This window comes from Xenia sp. Carnegie-2017, unplaced genomic scaffold (assembly GCF_021976095.1).
Source record: "Xenia sp. Carnegie-2017 unplaced genomic scaffold, XeniaSp_v1 HiC_scaffold_5, whole genome shotgun sequence".
In the NCBI taxonomy this organism is placed as follows: Eukaryota; Metazoa; Cnidaria; class Anthozoa; order Malacalcyonacea; family Xeniidae; genus Xenia; species Xenia sp. Carnegie-2017.
This window is the reverse complement of record NW_025813515.1, coordinates 609,042-615,262: the sequence shown is the minus strand read 5'-3', so window position 1 is coordinate 615,262 and position 6,221 is coordinate 609,042. Positions and strand designations below refer to the sequence as shown.

Below are 6,221 nucleotides of genomic sequence, written 5' to 3'. Positions count from 1 at the left end.
AATAGCACCTATTTCACTAGCAAATAGGAATATTGTACTGTAAACAGCCATCAAAACAACACTGAACCAATATGAAAATTAAAGTACAATGAACCAGTGTTGGCAGGACAGTGGCATATCTTACATGTTTGCCATCTAGTGCCCTTAATACACAAATGGAAAATCTCCACTTCTCCCAAATTCTTTTTTTTTTCCACATCTTCCCATTCGTTTGTTGTTGAAGGACATTGGACATAGATAGGAGATAGTGCCTTCCATATTGCTAAACATGTCTCTGGGACAATCTTGTTGACTGTAGAATGCCCCAACCGATAACTAAAAGATATGGTTTGATGAGAATCCCAGTTGCAAGATATCTTAGGGTTACTGATAGCCGTTCTTGGCGAAATGGCTTCCCGTTTCTGGTTGGACTTAATAATCAATGGGGCAACTAACTGCAACAATTTCTCAAATACAATCGGTGACATACGAAAATATTTAAAGAAACTTTCGTGGTCTCCTAGTTGCATTTCTCTGACCAGATTGGCATACTCTGCTCTTTTCTTTTTGGAATATGTCGGACCAAAATCGTTTTCTGTATTTTGCCTTCCCTTTTGATACCTTTTCTCGTAATAACAATAATATTAAAGTTTTCTTCTGCAAAAACTGCCATGTTTTTTTATTTAACCAAAATTTGCCATACAAAATAATTTCATTTTATTGGTCAATTAAACAATAGAAAATTGTGCGAACAGCGTTGATGATCGTGATAAGTGTGTATTGAATTCGCATGTGACAGCACGTCATAATCCGCAAATCGCATGCGATTTGCGAATTGCGAATGAAGTGGAAATGGGCCTTAACTCTCACCAATTTATTCAGGTCACGAACCTGACCACCATTATAGCGCTTTCTTAAATAGTAACATAGGGACTTTGTCGTGGGGACAAATTTGAAAATAATTCCAAAGATAGAGAACATCCTAGTGAACGGTAAAAGTATTATAATAAGTTGATAGTTCTTAAAAGAACTGTTTTAAGTAAAGCAATAACCCAATAGTTCTAAATTAAACGACACGATGCATTTCGGCAGACTACTCCTCAGGTGTCAACGTCTGCTGGTAAATTACAATCTACCGATATTTATAATGCCAAGAAAGGGTGTAATCTCCAAAGGGGAGATGACGCTCAAAACACGGATAAATTAAAGACATAAACCTTTTGTCGGCAGAGGACGGGATTGGTTAACAATTAAATCAGCCTCCATGATGCGTAACTGAAAGAATGAACGGCATTTTGTAATTATTCTAAAATTGTCGTCTGAATAAGAATCAGCACAATGGGAGTTATTCAAGAGATGTTTACCTATCGCGGAGTCACATGAAACTAAATTACTTTTCTTAATGACGTGTTGGTTGTTGTCTTGAGGGGACCGTTCCATTTCTGATTGAAGTTGTTACATGCTGTTCGATCCTATCACCCAACCTTATAGACGTTCTACTCTACATAGCGAGCATCACATATTCGTAAATTACATTGCTTAAAAGTGGTGCCGGTAGAGATTCTTTGTGGTAGGTGGTAGAATAGTTCTTTTCGAAAATAGAAAGATAGCATGGCTTGCAAAAAATAAATTCTCCGTAATATTCTTCTTTCCTCTTTCAATATCATCACATCCATAAAAGTTTGATAAACACAGGGCACTTAGCTGGTCCAAAAGGCCTGTTCTGCTCATTTTTTGTGGATGAAAAAAGTTTATCAAGCATTTTTTCCGGATATCCATTTGAGAGAAATATCTTTTTCAATAGTTGAGATCACCCTCAATGAGCTCCTTTGATGACAGTCTAAGCTTTCGCTTTATTAAACACTTTACTAAAGAAGTCTTTTCTCTATGTGAAGAAAAAGAGTTAAAGCGTGTGTACAAACCCGTAAAAGTTGCCTTGCGATGAATGCTTGTAAGGAATTGACCGTTGTGTATATGCACAAGAACATCCATAAACGCTAACTGACAATTTGATTCATGTTCAGACGTTTAATTTAAAGAAGGGTGAAAAGAACAGAGTTTATGTAAAATAATTGGCGATTTTGTTGTTACGAAAAAGGAAAAGGTGTCGTCAACGTAACGTTTGTACCACAGCACATCTGGAGGCCCAGAAGAGGCAAAAATCTTACATTCATAATAGCTTACGAAAATATTAGCAAATACTGGTCCAAGAGGGCAATGCCACCCCATCAATTTGTTTGTACATGATATCACTAAAACTAAATTTTACTCCTTTAGTAGCCGCTATCATTAATTCATTAAAAGCCTCCTTGGACATGTGTGGTATAGCCATGTCCTAGTGAAAAAGATTAGATTTCCATTCTTTTTCATTAATTTATATGCGTAATCTGCAATCTCCAAGTCTGCAATTAAAAAATGTTAATTCTTTAGTTTTACAATGATTTTTTTTTTCTTAGGAACTAATGTGGTGACATATTAAGCAGAACTTTGAACATTAAGACGACAGTGTGTCATAAAGAAAATTGGATAAATCAAGAGTTCAAAAAACAAAACTCAATGGCGGATGATCAATATAAATGCTTAGTCGTTGAAAACCATTCCAATGTTAAAATCACTGTAAACTATTACAAAAGTTGGTCTCCTTTTTGCAAGTTTCCGACTTCTTCAAAACACTCCAACCAAAGAGAATCATTGCTATCGTCATAAGGAATCATACAAGTTTGAAATTTTTGCGCATATAGACAATAAAAATAAAGAAAAGCTTCTTGGACCCGAGAATTGCAACGATATCGAGGGAATAACTATAAGTGAATCGTTAACTTGTCAACGAAATACTATACGAAAATGGCAGAAAAATAATCTGTCGTCACATAAATCGAGAAAACGAATTTCCCGTGAAGTATGGAGCATCTACAAAACCCCTGACACATGACTCTCAAACAGAGAGAAACTTTTCATCAACAGTAGAAATCGATTTCAATCAAAGTAATTCAACCTGCACAAATAATGAACGTTTTGCGTCAAAAACACAGCGACGCTCAATTGCTGATAAAAAAAAGCCAAGAACAATTGACCAAAAAATCTATTCAATATTACTCCGAAGGATCATGGATCTCAAGATGATCGTAACTTATTATTTAAACGAAAGAAAAGTCACAGAAGAAGTAAGTGGTAATGGAGAGAGTGAATATTTCTGCAAGCGCAACAAATGTCGAAGTGAGTTTCAAAGTTATGCGTCCATTTTGGGGTGATGTCATGACGTACGACCGTTTTAACAAGACCTGGTTAAAACCATATACACCCTCATCTTCCGATACCAAAAAGCAAAAAATCGCACATTTACTCTTAGTGGTAATCTTTGTTGGGAGGCAGTCATGGGAGTCAGTAATGAGTATGGAGAAACGAAAGAAATGGGTTTTTTATCAACTGACGAAATTTATTGCCCTCAAAGAAATTCAACCTGCTCAAATAATGAAAATTTTGCGTCAAAGACCCAACAACACTCAATTCTCGACGATATAAGCTAAGAGCAGTTGACCAGAAAAACCATTCAATATTACTCCAAAGGTCCGTGGATCTCAAAGATGATTGTAACCTATTATTTAAACGAAAGAAAAGTTACGGAAGTAGTAAGTGGTGATGGAGAGAGAGAGTGAATATTTCTGCAAGCGCAACAAATGTCGAAGTGAGATTTAAAGTTATGCGTCCATTTTGGGGCGACGTTATGAAGTACGACCGTTTTACAAATACCTGGTCGAAACCGTATACACCTCATATCTTCCGATACGAGAAAGCCACTGGTCGCACATTTACTCTTAATGGTAATCTTTGGTGGGAAGCAGTTATGAGAGTAACTGATGAATACCACGAGGAAACAAATGAAATGGGCGAAGTTTAGAAAGGTGAAGAACTTTCTATAATCGATTACTAATTTACAATACGTAACGTACGTAAGCTTGAAACATGTGTGCTATTGGCGTTTATCATTTGAATTCTAGCTAACAAATTCCCTGCAGATATCACTGAAAATAACATTTGTTGTGTTTTGAAGTATTGTACTTGCAGCCCCTAAATAATGTGGTAACTATATAATATAATATGAGTGTATTCTCCGATTGTGTACTGGCGATAACAATAAACTACTCGATCTTTATTATTTCTATTGCGTATTGTACTCCATTGTACTTGGAATCAATCATAAGCCGTAATGAAAAAGATACGTTCCTACACCTAGATAATCGTAAAGATAACACAGAATATAAAATAAGAATTAACCAAAATAGCTCAAATAGGGTTAACTGCAAAGTATTTTAAAATAGAGATATAACTGTTGTAACTGTTGTAACCGTCCTCTACTGAACGAAACTACATTTATATAGTTGAAATGACCTTGATTTTTCAACAAGTCTCATTAACGTTTTTTGAATTTTGCAGATATCGCCAGCGGAAGCAATGATTGGGAAACGTTCTGTTAACATAGAACAAATAAGTGATTACTGAAGTAAGTGATAATTGACCTCACCTGACATTGAGTATAACTGTAAATACAACGTATAAATCATCATTATTCAAATGATGTAGACAGCAATGACTCTCACATAATGATTTTTAACAAAATAGTTTTCTTTGGACAATTATCTTATACAAGTATTCTTTTGTGTATAATGTAATCATTAAATAGGAATTTTTGATTGCTCTTCGAAATTCTAATTTTTTATTATTCTTAGAAATTGTAATTTTTGATTGTTCTTAGAAATCATATGTTAAGGATATTTTACAGAAAAGCAAAAGTTGGGAAAATTGTATATTGGGCGGTTCATATTCATATATGCATGATTTGTTGTCTTGAATTCTTTTGAAATTCATTGTTTTTAACGAATTATATGACATGAATATGTGAAAATCATACGCACCTTTTGATTATCAATCTCTCTAAGCCCATGTCTTTAGCATGTATCATAATAAAATAATGAGAGTTTTACCCATAAAATTGCTTTGATGCAACCCTTTGTTGCATATTGTTTCCAATTGTAAACTTTATACCTCCCTGCATGCATTATAACCGTAAAAGGAGTAAATTATTTACAATTTGTTCAGGCCTAGTTGTGTTTGCGTTTATTGTGTAGATAGTTAACTTGTGCTAGAGGTATTTTCATCGTCTAAGATTGTCAAACACAAAGTGAGTGTTGGAATTTTCAGTTAGTATTTTGTAGGTGTTTGTAAATGGGAGAGTATTTTTCGAGGGTTGTGGTAGCTGTAGCAGGCTAAAAATGGTAAAAACAAAGGCTAAAAACTTGTATTCTACACTATACTAATTACAGGAACTAGCTATATGATAAATTAGACAATATATTTATGCTATGTTACAAGTGAAAATTTAGTATAGTATTATAAACATAGTTTAGGCATTCGATCTTGCCGAATACGAATGTTTTATCCCACCTGCATGCACCCCCCATCTTTAATCTTACGTCCCCAAACTCATGCGTGAGAAAGATGAAATCCTACAAAAAACAGCTTTAGTTTAAATTGAAACGCTCAGCTCAGCAGGTGTCAAATAAAACCAAGCGTTGACAAAAGATTAAAAAATAAAGTCACCAAAGTGAACGAACGATGTAAAATAAGACATAAATATACAGAAAGAGAAAAAAAAGATTAAATTTCCAATCTTTAATTAGCCTTAGTAAACGAAAAAAAGTTTTGCCGTTCATGCTTATTTTTACAGAATGAAGTTTAATACATAATCAACTTATTAGTGATTATTTCATTGACATTTTCAAATGTTGAACTTTATATGCGCCAAATGCATTAAAGACAAAAGAAAATGAGATAAAATTCCTCTAAAAGACTGCAAAAACCATAATTTGTATACGAACAAGATCATACATTAGTATTGCAATGACTTACATGCTAGCATTGGAGTCAAAGAATGGAATACAATACTTCATTGGTATTCTCCATTTCTCAAAGTAAGTATTTTTTACGTTATTAATTTTTGTCATTAATTTTGCTGGCAGTATATTGTAAGCTGACATTATCTTCTATTATCTTATTGTATAGAAATTCTTATCAAGAATAAATTATGTACTTGAATAAAGTCCTCCGAGCAATTAAAAAGAATGGGAAATAAGTCCTCAGAACAATGCTCAAGGATGGGACAGTATATACTTTAATGACGTTAGACAACACGAGACTTCTTTTGTCCATCAATCCGTCTACATCACATAATACAATCGCAAATA

General features: G+C 34.1%; 1 long non-coding RNA gene across 1 annotated transcript; it reads left to right on the top strand.

Annotated features, from left to right (window-relative positions):
* Positions 1-3,585: 3,585 nt before the first annotated feature.
* LOC124456508 lies at positions 3,586-4,784 on the top strand. Its single transcript, XR_006952319.1, has 2 exons — positions 3,586-3,881; positions 4,414-4,784. It is a non-coding gene; the product is annotated as an uncharacterized LOC124456508 (long non-coding RNA).
* Positions 4,785-6,221: the final 1,437 nt, after the last annotated feature.